Below are 17,083 nucleotides of genomic sequence, written 5' to 3'. Positions count from 1 at the left end.
CAACGGCCAACGGCCGTCGCGTGCACTACCTTTGGAGTGCTGCGCACATCCGTTGGCCGTCGCGGCCTCGCCCGCGCAATAGAACGTTCCGCACCAGCGCGGTACGTACGGCGCAGTTAAGTAGTTATATGGCGTCACTCATACCAGTGGAGGGTGTCAGAGCACTTTGCAGCACACACACATTACACAGAGACAATCAATCATACTTGTGCAAATCAGCATATAGGAAATGTTATATAAGCCAGAGGATTGCAAGGTGTAGGATTGACATGTCATTCATACTGGCAGGCAGTATAGTTTAAGAGTACTAGGTCTGGAGAAGCACAAACTCAGAATTGAAAATGGAACACCTTAGTTAGGGATTCTCTTTAATAATAAGAATCAATTTCTACCCAAATGAACCCTTTTTGCAACATTAATCTATGGTCCTATCGATACCTTGCAGTGTGCATGCAGTACTTTGAATACAGTTAATAATTCATTGTTCTATATTATGATATAATTTATAAATTGAAAACAAAAGGATCTCGCTGACAAAGGCAGTGACACATGGAACTATTTACATTATATTCACTTTGTGATCTGCATGGTACACGTTCTTTGCAGCAGGCATATTAACCCTCTGCGCTACTTTAAGATGAGTCAAAACCTCAACTAGACAAAACTCCGATCTCTCTCCAGGAAGAACATTAATCACCAGAGTTATCTTGATATTTTTATTGTTGCCTGAAAATTGCTGGAGGCAAGGAACGCAGCAGCAGGTGCTTTTAAAACAAAAATAAACTTGCAAAATCGGTGCCCTCTGAAGTCAGCAGCCAGTGCGGTGGCACCGGTCGCACCAGCCTAAAGCCGGCCCTACAAAGGAGGGAAGGGGCTTGGTAAGGTGTGTGCCAAAAGGCAAAGGAACATGCAGCAGGGGCACCAGCAAGCCCACTTGATGCACTGCACAGGAGTCAAATGCATACCTGGCTTCATCTACAAGAACTATCACGTGCTCAAAGCCTTATTGCACAGCATTATCTGGGACACCATCACCTACGTCGAGAACATCAAGAGGAAGGCTGTCACCACCAGGAATATGGTCAATGCTCTAAAGCACCAGGGACATCTGTATTTGGAGGATAAAACTTCCCAACACGTATCATCATAGGGGGTCCAAAAGCCTCTCATAGAACCAAATGATCAAAAATGCATTAACCCCTTGGCCGCGGTGGTAATTCTGCCGCGACGCTGGGGGGAGGGGGGCACGCAGCGCCACCATGCTCGTGACGGAACCACTCCACCACGAGCCACAGGCGCGCTGTGCTTGTGACGCTCAATAGAACGCACCGCGCAGACGCAAAATCACTGCAGCGCAGGCGCGGCAGCCGGGCCGTGACGGAACCACTCCGTCACCAGCACAGCGCGTCCGTGGCTGGTGACGGAGTGGTTCCGTCACCAGCATGGATGTGGTTAAGGATTAGCTTGTGCCTTGGTGATTCCAGCAGTCTGCCGGTCTTCACAGGTGCCTCGAGGTGCATCACTCTAATCCCTGTACTTCAAAAGACCATAGTTGTTGGCTCTACAGTCAGAAGACTGGGAATTCGAACCCCTTGACCAGGGATTACAATTAGAGCGTAGGACGTCATGCGATGCCCATTACGCATTGTAGGGTTAATTCTTCTCAATAGTTCCACTTTCGTCTTACAACTGGACAATAAAACTGGAGGTGGAACTTTTTTTCATCGTTTGGAGTTTTACTTAGCACAAGCTTAAGAAACTGGGTTATTCGCTGTGATTCCTTTACAAGGAATAGGTCCACAAAGGTCTTTTTACTTGAAAACAATTACCCCATAGTAGCAATTGACTCTCTCAGAGTAGCGAACCAAAGCAGTCCAAGACCTACTCATGAATGAATGAATGAAAGAAATTAGACTTGTAAAGCGCAAAACTTAGCCGAAGGGCGTCAAGGCGCTAGATGCGAACATCCAAGGACAGAGACGGAGGAAGAAGAACCAGCTTAAACAGAGGAACGACAAAAAGCCAGGTCTTTAAGGCCTTACAAAACAGTGGTAAAGAGACCAAGCAAGAGATTTCTACTGGAAGCGAGTTCCACAATTTGGGCGCAGCAATGGGAGGTGGTGTGGACTAGTAAACCCAATTTGCTGGCATGCAACAACAACATTCAATAAATGATTGCCCAGTCATTGTTTTTTTTTTTTTTTAAAGCAAAAGTACTTTCATTACACATGCACGACTAAATACTGTGCATCAAATTACAAATATATACATCCAGGTAGATGAGCGTACCGTTGGTTATACTCTGATATCACATTACACTCCTAATGGGTCCTGAACCCTATATTCACAATACCACCACACTGTATACTAGATGCAACATCACCATATAAGGTGTGTCAGTATATATATAAGGCAGGACTACTGTGTTTGTCAGGATGTCACCCCATTAAAAACAATAACCACATGTTATACTTTGGCAATGTAACCCCGATGGAATTAGCAGAAACAAATGTCAGTATTCCAAAGCATTCATTATAAGTGTAAAAATGGTACGGTTCCTCATCAGTGTTGCTAATAAAGCATTTTCAAACCAGGAACGTGTGTCAGAGTCTTTATGTAAACTCACAGACCACAAAATGCAGCCATGGAATCAACCACAAGGGGTCCCCCACTCCAGAGCCCAAGAACAAATGCTCCAGCTATAGGAGTGTTTTGACTTAAATCAAACGTCTCCTGGGGCATCCATCCATCCCTTGGGAGACGTAGAGTGATTTTGAGCCAACATTTAGGGAGGAGGGCTTCTGCCTTTTTCAGCCTGCTGTATACTCCTAAATAACCACGAGAAGGACAATATGCAAAGTTAAGCCCACATAGTGCATAATGGGCCTCGCCTTGTTTCATGCATATGGAAAGAGTGGGTTTGCGATCTGTAATGGCCTCTGCCATGTTCAATTGCTTTTTTTTCCCTTTGTGTTTTCTTCATGTTTTGTGAGCCTCATTCCTTCATTTTTTCGGGAGCCGTCGGGGGAGACCCTAGGCTCCCTCCACATTGTTGGCTCTTCCCACTCCGTTTTTTTGCTGCACATGAGCCGGTATGTTCCCCTCTTTGCTCGCGCTGCTGGCACGAGCTCTGCATTGCCCCCAGACCACAGTGAATGCGGGCAGGGAGCTCAGAGGTTGACCAAACTCACCGCCCTATACATGGGCATGCGACCTGGTCAGGTCTCTCTGTCAGCACCAGGTGTGGGGTCCCCTGGGCCTTTACCTTGCGATACCCACCAAAGGCAGGAATGTGTACAGGAAAGGGACCCAAGCATGCCCCTTTCCCAAAGGGCACTTAAGAAATAAGGAGGATGTGACACCGAGGCCCTGACCCACCCAGGGGGTATGCTAGATGAATCAGGAAGAGCACCAGCCCAAGTGAGTGTGACAAGCTAATTATACAGATTTCCAACCTTCCCCTTTTCTTTCCCATGAACTGGATCAAGCACTGTTGACTGCCCTGTTGTGTGAGGATGCATTTGATTCCGTCAATGGGGAGCAGATTAATGAACTTGGCCAAGAAGTGGGGACAAATGACTTGCATCTAATTCTGAGATGAGCCAGGGAAAGATGACAAATATTAAAACACCATAAGGTGTGCATGTAAAATATTTGGGACTTGAAATTCTTACTTGTCGTGCATGTTTTATCCTAGTTTGGTACCTGGCTGGATCCTTTTGGCCTAAGAAAAGCAAAACTGTACTTTAAGGCAGATTTTGAATGTATTCATAGGATAAGCATCAAACATCCTCAATAAGCAGTACAGATGTTCGCAATGAATGCCCACTCATATTACAAGGCCTACCCACGGTCAGTACCAATGCTTTCATAGTACCCTCTGCAACAGGGTATCTGTGCACTGATACTGGGCTGTGCACAGTGGTAGTCTCACAAGCCCAACCTGCCCAAAAGAATGTGCTCACATGTTCATGTGTAATCAAACAAGAGCCTCTTAACTTAGGTACGCAGCAGTAGCCTTATCTTAAAAGGCAGACACTAACAGTGAGCACACTTAGTCCGTTTACTCTGAATTGTCTGTGACTGAGATTCAGGTAGTGAGACTCACTCACAGTAAAAGTTAAAAAAAAGGGGTAGTCAAAAGCGAAAAGTCCTAGGGCTAAATGGGCGAAACCACTTTGTTACCGTGGACCTGGCACGGAGGGCAATAGAACGCTTTAAATGAGCACATTTTGTTTTTTTACGCACAGTGAAGTTAAATGATTTACTCAGAGTAAGAGGAAGTTGAGCTGATGCTGGAACTCAAACTTGCTTCCCCAATTCTAAAGTCGACCACTCTCACAGCAAAGCACATAACTACTGTCAGCCTGGGTCCTAACGATGTAAGATGGCAGGCAAGCTCTACCAGCCCCTCCTGTTATAGAGGCCACGGAATAAGAAACAAGAGCATGTCAGAATCACACAGGAAGTATTATAGGTTCTACACTTCTCAGCCTTCAAGTCCCTGGTTCTGTTCCTCTCCGTAGGAGTGAACACCCAAAATATCGAATTTGAAATATCGACTGTTCAGAATATCAAATTAAAAATATAGGGAGGCCAGAATATCAAATTCCAAAAATATAGTTGTATAGAATATCGAATTTGAGGTAAGAAAATCGATTTCCATAATATTGAATTTAGAAATATCGTTTTCCATAATATCTATTTTTTTGTGTTATGTATGCTTGTATATGTGTTAAAATTATATATTATTTTGTAATGTATGTGTATAGGGGAATAGGGTGGAAATGAATAATTTATTGTTAATTCGTTATTAATTGGTATTTTTGTATTAATTATTACATTTTTTTATATTAAAAATTAATTGGTTGTTTATTATTTATTAATCAGTAACTAATTTTTATTAAATCATATTTATTGGTATATATAATGAATTCATTATTACATATTTTGCAGTTGGTAATTAATTTTAATTACTTTTTAATTGGTATTGATAATTAATGTATTCTTATTTAAATATTAAATCATTACTTTCCCTACTGTTGCACTCTCTGTAGTGGGAATAGTAATTTTTACCCCTAAGCTATCCAGCGCTTTCCCTACTGTTGCACTCACTGGAGTGGGAATAGTAATTTTTACCCCTACGCTATCCAACTCTTTCCCTACTGTTGCACTCACTGGAGTGGGAATAGTAATTTTTTTCCCTATGCTATCCAACACTTTCCCTACTGTTGCACTCATTGGAGTGGGAATAGTAATTTTTACCCTCCCACTAGCCAACGCTTTCCCTACTGTTGCACTCACCGGAGTGGGAATAGTAATTTTTACCCACCCGCTATCCAACGCTTTCTCTACTGTTGCACTCACTGGAGTGGGAATAGTAATTTTTACCTACCTGCTATCCAACACTTTCCCTACTGTTGAACTCACTGGAGTGGGAATAGTAATTTTTACCCTCCCACTATCCAACACATTCTCTACTTTTGCACTTGTTGGACTGTGAATACTAATTTAATTCCCTTAGCTATGTATTTTTTTTACTTTTGTTATATTTAATGTAGTGTAAATTATTAATTAACATAAAAAGTAGTACTTTATTATTGAAATGATTATATAATATTTATGGTTATATTTAGATAATAGGTTTATTTATATATAAATATATATAATGTAAATATATTTTTAATATTATTTTAAATATATTATAATTAAGATATTTTTAATATTATTTTAAATATATTATAATTAAGATTAATAATTATTTTATCATATTATTAAGCAAATATATGTTTAAAAATTTTTGTTTTTTTACTTTGCATATATTATTTTAACTATCTTTTATTTAATTGTATTTATTATTTAATTACTTTTATATTATTTTTAATACATTTAAAAAATTCGATATTTTAGTTAACTATATTTTAACTATCGATATTTTGTACTCGATATTTTAGTACTTACCTGTTTGTAGATAGGGATTCTATTTTCTGTCCCTCGATATTTTTGAGTCGATATTTTGGGCAGTCTATATTCTGTCCCTCGATATCTAGTCACTGAACCCTCTGTAGGATCTTGTCTAAGGGTATGACAGATCTTTAAGTCTTTTAAGTAGAGGGATAGCGATCGGAGGGATAAGAGAGAGGAGAGAAAGAGAAAGGATACTTAGAAATTGGAATATTGATCCAGGAGATGAAGGGAGAGGGTCAGGTTTGAGCATTTTGCCATGGCTGCTTTGGGTCTCCCAGCTGGTTGGTCATTGAAATTAAAAGAATGAATCTACGTGGAGAGCTTTCCATACTACTGCCCTGAGGTAATTTCTGGTCAAATACTGTTATGTGACTGGCTCTACCTCCTCCATGTAAGCCTCTTGGGCTGTACCTGTAGTAGCGCGGTCTAGTGTTGCACGTCACGTAAGCTACGTGACGTGCCGGCGGCGATGTTAGGCTGCGCGCGCACAGCGGGCAGAGGGCGCGAAGAGCTGGTACGAGCAAGACAGGCTCGGCGCTCTTTAGGGAGTGTATTACAAATAAATAGTTTAAACAGCACAGAGGCTGCATCGTCTTATTTGGGGATAATAAGGAATACTACAATGGCGACGAGGGTGGGATGATCAATCCCCCAACCCCCCACAGAGAGGAAAAGACCACCGAGGAACACAACTATACACCGGTGGACAGGAGAGACCAGCAGCCACCACATCACCACACAGGTACCCTAAAGAGCGCGGCAGGGCCCAAGAGCGTCCACAGGAACAAGCCAGCCACCACAGAAGGGGACAGACCCGGGAGGGCACAAGAAGTGCGCCAAATCCAGCCACCAACCACAACTTAAGGAAATAGAGCTGGATATTGCACAAAAGAGCGAGGGGGCTGACGCAGGTAGTCCCCAGGCCCACGCAAGCGAGGAAGAACTAGACAGCGCGCCGGGGATCCCCAAGGGCCCAGCAAGCGCAGAACCCAAGGTCAAGAGCGAGAAGATGAGTACGCAGGCGGGGTATGCGACGGCGCCGGTGCAATTCCTACCCAGGCCCGGTGAACCACTGATGAAGTGGGAGGACTGGCGAGAGTACATCGACAATTTCATAGGGGTATTAGAAGACGAGAACGAGGAAGTGTTCAAACCCCAGCGGAAGAAACGCATCTTGTTACTGAACTTGGGCCCCGAAGGGTTGAGAGTGTACAAAAGCTTAGTACCAAAACAGAGGACAAGCACGGACAACGACGTATACGCCCATGCCATTGATGACTTCAACGAACATTTCAGGCCGGCAGTGTGCGTGTCAGTGGATAGATTCAACTTCCAACAAAGAAAACAGCGCCCAGGAGAGACGGTAGAGGAATACGTGGCAGCACTGAAACGACTAGCGGCTACCTGCAAATACGACAATTGGGAGGAAGAATTCATCAAGGACCAGGTGGTAATGCACACCACGTGCACGTCAGTACAAGACAAGCTATGGGCCAGCGGAGACAGCACCCTAAAAGAAGTCTTGGTCATCGTCAAAAGGGCAGAGTTGGCAAAGAGGTGCGCAGAAGCGACGAAGAGAGAAACTGCGTCCAGCACCATGGTAAACAGAGTGGACGACGAAGGGCCCCGTAAAGACCACCTGAACAAGAAGACTGCAGACAAAGGACAGTACAGATGGCAAAGCTACGGGGGTCCTCCAGGAAAAGTGGCGGGAAACAACAGGAAGCCATGTTACAGGTGCGGAAGCTGGACGCACGAGGCCCACGACAGAAAATGGCCGGCGTTTCGCGCCAAATGCCTATACTGCGGTATAATAGGTCATTACGAGAAGGTGTGCAGGAAAAAGGCCTCCAAAGGCGAAGTGAGATACGTAGGCCAAGACGACGATGACCATGATGAAACGGCGGAGCAGGAAGTAGTTACGTTTCTGTGCATATACGACCAGCTACTGGGCGTCGAGGGGCAAGTGCTCAGCATCGATGGCAAAAGAACATTGAAGCCCATCCTGGAGATGACGATAGCCGGCATCACGATCAGCGTGGTGGCGGATACTGGCTCACCATACACCATCGTCCAGCGAGCAGTATGGGAGGAGAAATTTGCACCGCACTTGGCCTCGGACCTGGAAAAGCTAGACATCCGTCCAGTATCATACAACGGGGACCGAATACCTATGGCGGGGTTCAGACCGCTACTCTTTGAGTTCCGCGGCCGGTCAGCCAACAGCAAACTCTATGTGTCGGAGAAAGGCCCCTCGGTCCTGGGATGGCTGGACCAAGGTGACCTAGGCATCAAGCTTGATCCGGGAGGAAAAGAGCAGATACTACTGACGGAACCAGGGAACTGGCCAGACCTGGAAAGGTGGAAAAGTGAATTTCCCAAAGTCTTCGGAGGAACAGTGGGGAAGTTCGCACACAAGATAATTCTAAAGGAGAATGCGGTGCCAGTAGCCCACAAGGCCAGGAACATTCCCTTAGCGGTACGTGAAGCAGTCAGGGAAGAACTCAATGACCTGGAGAGAAAAGGGATCATCGAGCCAATAACGTGCGCCGAGTGGCTGGCGCCCTTGGTGGTCGTCAAGAAACCCAGTGGCAAGGTCAGGCTATGTGTCGACTTACGCGAACTGAACAAGAACATTGTGGTGGAGAGGTTTCCCCTACCCCGAATAGAGGAGATGCTGGCCAACACCAGTGGGATTAAATGGTATTCCACCATCGATCTGACCTCTGCCTACCACCAAATAGCTCTACACCCGGAGAGCCGCCACCTCACATCATTCATCACCCCATTTGGATGCTATCAGTTCCGCGAATGCCGTTTGGGCTGGCCTCGGCGGCTGCTGTGTTCCAGAAGTTGATGCACCAGCTATTTCAGAAAACAACCGGAGTGCAATACTTTCAGGATGACATCCTAGTGATGGGCCAAGATAAGACTGACCACGACGTGAAATTAGGAGAGGTGTTGCGGATTCTGGAAACGAAAGGCCTCACAGCCGAGTGGTCCAAATGCCGAATAGGAATGGAGTCGGTGACGTACCTGGGGCATGAGATAGGAGTAGGAGGAGTGACCCCAAAAGCAGACAACGTGAAAGCAATATGCGAGGCACCCCCACCTGCCACCAAGGATGAAGTCAGATCGTTTATCGGCATGGCAGAATACTACAGCAAATTTATGCAGCACTTCGCCTCTAAGACACACCATATGAGGCAACTCACACGAGAAAACACAGAATTCAAATGGTCTGAGGAGGCACAAGGGGAATTTGAGGTGGTCAAGAAAGAAATAGCAGAAGCCATCCCACTCCAAGGTTATGACCCCCAAGGGAGGACAGTGCTGACCACAGATGCCAGCGAGAAAGGGCTAGGCGCCGTCCTCATGCAGGACCGGGGACATGGACAGTTGGACACGATAAGCTTCGCCTCTCGCACGCTGAGCGACACGGAAAAAAAGTACAGCGTGATTGAAAAGGAGATGCTGGCGGTGGTATGAGCCACAACCAGATTCAGGCAGTTCCTGTGGGGCACACGGTTCCAATTAAGAACGGATCACAAGCCCTTGCTAAAGGTACTGACGTCTAGTGGGCATGCCGAAGCAACGCCTCGGATCTCCAAGATGTCGCTGAAGTTACTGGAGTTCAGATACGACGTAGAGCACATACCCGGGAGCAAGAACAGAGTGGCAGACTACCTGAGCAGGGCGGCAGCCATGGAACAGAGCGATGGTGACAATGCGGGAACAGAAGAATGGGTAGCGCTGACAGAAGATTTAGAGACCACCATCAGCCTCCAGGAGTGGAGACAGGCATATGAGGAGGACCAGATCCTAATGGCAGTGAAAACACATGTCACCCAAGGATGGCCGGAAAAGAGATTGATCAGTGGAGAACTGAAACCATACTTTGAAGTCAGGGACGAACTTTCGATAGAGGATCGAGGAGTATTTATGCACAGGGGGGAGAAAGTGATTCCTCCGGCTAACCTCATCAACAAGTTGTTGGACATGCTCCACGAAGGGCACCTTGGAATATGCAAACTGAGATTGAGGACACGACAGGATTACTGGTGGCCAGGAATGGACATAAGGGCTGAAAGACATGTGAGGAACTGCACCAGATGCCAGGGAGCAGACAAAGCACTCAACCTCCTGCGACCAGCAATGGGACAGTTTGACCACCCAAAAAACCCATGGGAGGAGTTGTCTGTGGACATCCTGGGTCCGGTTCTGGACACACAGGGTATACAGAAGTATGTTTGTGTCATGGTGGACAGGTACTCGAAGTGGCCAGAACTCAAGATAGAAGAAACAATGGACACAGAAACAATTATAAAATTCATGGCAGATACATTTGTGAGGGAAGGAATTCCTAAAGCGATCCTCAGCGATAATGGGCCACAATTCAGATCGGAGAAATGGAACAGCTTCATGCATCGGAACGGCATCATATCCAGACACACCTCCATTTACCATCCGGCTGGGAATGGCCTCGTAGAGCGTTTTAATCGAGTAGTGATGGGGTCAATCCAAGCGGCCATATCGGACAACAAAGACTGGGAAGTGGAAATATGGCACATGGTGTGGGCATACAGGATTACTCCCACCAGCACAGGTTACAGTCCATTCCAAATACTGAGGGGACGAGAGCCATTCACCCAGGACAACAGAGTGTGGAAAGAAAAAACGGTCAAGAGTGAATGGTCCCCAGCAGTGGTGCGAGCAAATCTGGAGAAGGCCCAAGCGGTTTACACCAAACACTACGACAACAGGAGAAAGGTGAAGGACACTGGATTAGAGAAGGGAGAATGGGTACGAGTAAAGTTGGCCACGATGCAGAGGAAAGGAGAGAGTAAATATAGTAAGCCCATGCAGGTGAAGGAAGTTCTGGGCAGAGCGGCATTGCTGAGCGACGGGAACGTATGGTCGCAGGACCGCATGGCGAGGTGCAACAAGATCTTGTGTTGGGACCAAGGAGCAACAGACTTAGACGAGGAGGACCACGAAACAACTAAGCAGGAACAGCCAGAGACAGTGATTGATGGGAACGGAGAAGACCTACAAAGACAAAAGACTGAAAGGAGTGACCGAGAGCAGAGGGCTGGAGAAGGTACGAATGGAGGAGATGGAGGTGCGGCCGCACCAGTAAGTAGAGGAAGAAGCGATGGAGAGGACCCCAACACCCCGGTAAGACTGACCCGCAGGGGTAGAGTGGTGGTCAAGCCAGCCAGGTTCAGAGACTATGAGATGAGCAGTGGACTATAGTTATGTTGTGCATACATTGGGAAAAAAAGGGAGATATGTAGTAGCGCGGTCTAGTGTTGCACGTCACGTAAGCTACGTGACGTGCCGGCGGCGATGTTAGGCTGCGCGCGCACAGCGGGCAGAGGGCGCGAAGAGCTGGTACGAGCAAGACAGGCTCGGCGCTCTTTAGGGAGTGTATTACAAATAAATAGTTTAAACAGCACAGAGGCTGCATCGTCTTATTTGGGGATAATAAGGAATACTACAGTACCCTGTCTTAAAATCATGCCATATCCCTGTAGGCCAGTTTCTCTCATTTAGATGAGCCTGACCCAGCCCAACTGCCCTTCATCAACTCATGAAATCCAAATTAACAGCCATGCTCGATAAGTGTCTGACTCAGCCACTGACACAGGACAGTGCCAGGCTTGTGACTGACTCTGACCAAACACCCCCTCCCAACCTGGCCTGACATGGGAGCCTCACCCCTTCCTATATGCCCGTCGGCCTCGGAGATGATTAAAAGTTAGTGGCGTGTTTGTACCCGGTGTTTGTTCTGCTGTGCTGAGTTTGCTGTAGTGGATCTTGGCAGCCCGGATGGACTTTCCTATTCAGTTAGCTTTGTCTGTTATTGTTTATGCTTTTTCTAGGAGGAGCAGATTGGAAAGCATGCCAAAGGTAACAAAGAGTGGCAGCAGGTACCACAGCAGGTGCCACAAAGAGCCCTCAAAAAAAGGAATCCCTACAGGGCTCCAAGAGTCATGGGCGTAGCTGGGTGCAGAGACAGTAGGTGCAGTGGCATGGAGGGTGTGTTCTTAGGGGCCCATTGTACCCAAGATATAGCCGCATTCACCAGGAAACTAAAAGGTGTGGGGTGCAATGTTTCTTGAATGCATTGCTGCAAATGGCACTCTTATTGTCAGTGCAAGTTCAAAGCCATGGTGATATTTTTTAAAGCACTCCATGGCCTAGGCGCTAAGTACCTTAAGGAGCATGTCAACCGCTATGTTCCGACTAGGACTGCATGCATCGCCAAAATACGCCTAGCACGCATAGGGGAAGATCCTTTGGATTTCTGGTGCACAAACATGGTACAGCCTACCTGACTCAGTGAGAGCCTCAGCTGACCTGCCAATGTTCAGGAAACATCTTAAAACTTGGCTTTTCAAGAATTTATCTCACCTCAGTGACCTGCCACCAGTGTCCACCTCAGCACCAGGACACTCTAGTTTGAGTAGCTGTGCGCTTTATCAAATCCTTTTAATTCATTTATTGATTGCCACACCACTGTCAGGAGTGGAGAATATTGGGCGGGAGCAGATGTGCAGCCCTAGTAACCCCTCTCTCCCACTTCCCCCTCCACACCATCTCAACCCACTCCCCCAGACCCAAGTCACTTGCAAGATTTCCATTCTCTACCCCACTAACAGTGCTGGAATTGGAAAAAGAAATTATCCTGGCAACCAATCGATTGGGGGTCAAGGTGTGGCACAAGAAGGGGGTGGAATCTTGAGGGGCGGAGCTTCAAATGCACAGTCTGACTGAGATTCATTGTATACATTTTTTTAAATATTCTCTGCAAAGAAATTGGTAACAAGGACGAATGTGACAATAAGTCTGTTCTGCTTAATTAGTTGGTCACCACGAGGTAGCATTTTAAAATATCTTATCGGTTAGGGCACTCCCTACAGTGAGTAACCAGCAAATTTCAAGGGACAATAATGGTAATATAATTCTGGTGGTGAATGCAGTTGCTCGAGCGATCTGAGTTTTGTCTAGTCATGGTTATGACTCCTAAAGGAGGATATGGGTTTAATGTGTCTGATACAAGGTACATTGTGGAACATGCAGATCACAGATTTGTGTATAATCACAACAAAGCAAAGTCGGTTACTCTATTTTGACACAGAGACCCGTTTGTTGCCTCTAGTTCATACATTGCAATCCTTCTATTAGCACACAGTGTGCTATTAACCAGGTCTCGTGGAAATGCAGGCAAACTGTAAGACATGAGTTCAGATCCCTTTCTCAATCTGCTATTATTCTAAGTTTGCAAACAAGGGTTCTTTGTGGGTGTGTGTATGTGTGGGGGGGTGGTGGTAAAGTCTTGTTAGTACATACAAAGCCAATCACTGTGTTAATTTTTAAATCCTGACTTTGTGTTTCTACCGACTGTGCACTTAATATAAGATCTGTGAGTATGAACGATATGAAGCTCCTACTTCTTATAACCTGATTGTGTTATGTAATAGTTCTGTACATTGATTTAAACACCTACATGATTGTCTCTCTCTCTCTCTCTGTCTCTGTCTCTTTGTGATATTAAGCTTGTTTAACAGCCTACACTGGGATAAGTAGTGCTATAAAAAAGTTATTCTTATAGTGAGTGCATGCACATCTCGTACATAGGGGTGTGAAACAAAGTCAAAAACATGCCTCCAAATCATAGTTTCTCTTAAGAACTTGTGAAGTTGTAAGCTATGTGCCTTTATTTCAATTCATTTAACTAGTGACCTAGGTGTTAAGCTCCAGATAGCTGCCAACCAGGATAAATCTTGATTAAACCGTTGACCGCGGTGCGAATTTCGCCGCGGTGCGGGTGATTTATGGAGTGGGCGTGTTTCGGGCGGCCCCCCGGTCAGTGGCCGTCCGACACACCGAACGGGTTAAAAGAAGAGAAGATGGCCCTTTTGGTCAGACCTTTGTTTTGGGCCCAGCTGGAAGACAAAATAAGAAAGGCCCCTCGATGCCTGCAGGTTGCTGCCCGGAATAGAAAGCAAATAATGTGCGGGTGCTGCTGAATTGTGTCCCAGTGCCGGACCGTGACACAAGGACAAATTCAGTATGTTACACAGTGTCGGCTGGATCCTACATCCAGCTCATAAATAGATGCTGAAGCAGGGATACTGTGCCATCTTTGCCACCTCTGTAGTGTGCCTTCCTGCAGTGCCAGACTGGGGAACCAAAAGCAGCTCTGACAAGTAGCATAATGCAAAATGATGGGGCCTCCCTGCAGAACTTGGTGAGGTGTACTCGAGACTCCGATATCTCACAAATATTCATAGACTTTAGGCTGAATGGAGGGCCCTGAGGCTTGGTGCCCCCCCCCCGCGCCGCAGGGACTGGAGGCCATGTGTTTTTCCCCTGCTGGCAAAAATCCTCCAGCCAGTTCCACTTCCAAACTCTCCTCTCTCTCTTTCCATCCACCCTCTCTATTTCCTTCTCTCTGATCTCTTTCTCTGCACCTTCCACCGTCCCTCGTTATCTTTCTTTTCTTGAGCCCCCTATCCCCCCGTGCTTGTCTGAACCAACCTCAGGGACCTGGGGAAAGTGACAGCGGCACCATCAGGGGCCCAGGGCTTTCAAAACCAGCCACAAATGGCTCCAACCCTCCTGGAAATGCCCGATGGTATGAAAGGCCTGTCTGGCCTTGCCTTCCTACACTGCTTCACGTCCAGGACACAACAGCACCCCTTCATACCCATTGTGCGTGCCCCTAGAAGAGTCATTCATACACCATGGGCAGATGCCACTACCCCTCCTCCCTTACCTCTCCTTCTTACCTCCTGTGCAACTGACATATCACCAAATGCTCCCTTGAGAAATCAAAACAGGGTTTTCTGATTCCTCAACAGCAGTCACTTGCAGCCCAGTCCACACTTTGTCAAGGGCAGTCTCCCAAGCCTCCTTTCATACCCCAGAGAAATGAAAGCCCTTGTTTTGCCCATTCAAGGAGTTACAGCTCCCCATGCTACCGTGCTACCGTCTACAACATCGTCACCATCAGTCAGCCTCACCACCACCATCCTTCATACCCCAGGGAAAGGAAAGCCGTCATTCCAGCCCCCACTAGCAGTCACAGTGCTCCTTACTGTCCACTACGTCTTACACGCTGTTAAGTGCGTGTCTCAGAGCACGATAACTGCCCCTTGGCGGTCTCACACTCAACATGGAACGGAAGCACTTCTGACATAGGACCAAAAAAACAAAGACAATACCCTACCAACCAATCGCCCGTGCAGGTACGCCCTTCAGCTATCCAAGCCGCCTGTGTCTTGTTTTCGTCTGTCAGATTCCTTCTGACAGTGGTGAGTTTTTGGATACTGAGGCGGTAGCCTCATTACTCCACATTAATTTTGAGTTTTTTAGTCGCTGTTTAGGTTGTCTTATTGATGTGTGACGCTTTGTCACAGTTGAGTTTGTATCACAAGGTCAGCGCTGTGATAGGCCGAGCTATCCAAGCCCCCCCAACAGTCTTCCTTTATACCCCAGGGAAACGAAAGCCCTCCTTCCAGCCCCCTCAACCAGTAACAGCTCCCCGTTACTACCCACTACGTCACCAACTGCCGCCCACAGCCACCCTTCATTGCACCTGCGCCACCGCCAGGCCCAGCGGCACTCGGTCACCTGCCCTGCCCCTCGGCGCTCCTCTCACAGACAGGCCGCAGTGCAGACTGCATGATGGGCACACTGGGATAGTTCCCGCCTGGTTGATGAGGGCGATATACGGTCTGGTGAGGCGTACAAGCCAATAGACCCGAGTGGGATACTCCCGATTTGTGATGCACAAAAGGACTTTCTTTTGGGCGTCTCCCGTCTGAAAATACCTCTCCTTCCCTAGAAGTCAATGGTGGAATCTTTTTTTTTTTTATCTCACACTTTCCTCTTGTAAAATGTCAGCATGTATGGACCGGGGATACGGTCAGTCATAGCGTTGGACTGGCCAGCGCCCCAGAGAGGACAGTCTCCCCGTTCCATCTGGACTTGCCCCTGCAAACTAGGACCAGAGGGCCTTCAGTTATGAAGCAAACTTCGCCTGTAGCATTTCTCCATCTCTCTCTCTCTGTCGGTTGTTTTTAAGGTACAGACAATGTCAAATATTTTGATTTTAGCGTTTGGAATCTGTTGTTTTTCCTTAATGTACTTGGGAGCCTCAGCCACCTGTCACTTACACTATTTTGTGGTGAGAGATCTCACTCCGCACTGACCTGAGATAAGGCCAGAGGCTTGTCACCCAAGCCAGTGTCACTAAGCTACCAAAATAAACAATGCAGGCACAAACATGCTCGCCGGCAACTGCCCAAACAAAATATTCATAAGAAAAGTTACACTAAAGCTCTAACACCATTGGGAACACAGTGACGCCCTACAGGGGAGCCAGTGTGGCTTCTAAACAAATGGAAGTATATGGCATCCACCCATATAGACATAAGGTTGGAACGAGCCATCTGGATGGACATCAGAGAGGGCCCCCTCCCACATGTGGATATCAGAGTAGACCCAACAAGGGTTCACTGTTCAGAGAAGACACATCTGGGCATCAGAGATGATTTACATAATTAATCTTCTGGATACCGGAGAATAAATGAATCCCTTTCAAGACAACACTATCTGGAAAAATACACAACTTATTCCTGGAAGGGCCTTCTTATTTACAATTGTTGGGCTCATCTCCTGTAGTTCCTAGATGGCCCCACCAGGGCCATCCTGTGAGAAACAATGGACTTAGATCTAACAAGGAGAAGCCTGCACATTGAGCTGGCCAGGCCAAGCCCCCAAGGCTCCAATTTGTCTGCATTTAGAGGGGTACTGGTGGGAAGGATGGGATATGGTTTTAGGTTTTAGGGGATACAGCTTCACACATCCAGTAATTGTCAATCCAACATGTATCAAGTAGTGGCAATAATGTCAAACATAAGTATCTTATGTAATATTATACACAGCTAATTGCAGTCATCAATTATTTATATAGACGAGGAAAATATCCAGTTTGTGTCATGGGAAGAATGTATCTCATGCTCTTTAATTGAAGGGAAACCAGCCATTGATGCAATAACAGCCAGCAATTGTTTTGATCTGTAAGGAGGGCAAGCCTGGGGCC

This window comes from Lissotriton helveticus, chromosome 7, assembly GCF_964261635.1.
Source record: "Lissotriton helveticus chromosome 7, aLisHel1.1, whole genome shotgun sequence".
NCBI classification, from domain to species: Eukaryota; Metazoa; Chordata; class Amphibia; order Caudata; family Salamandridae; genus Lissotriton; species Lissotriton helveticus.
The sequence above is the reverse complement of the archived record's forward strand: the minus strand, read 5'-3'. Positions refer to the sequence as shown.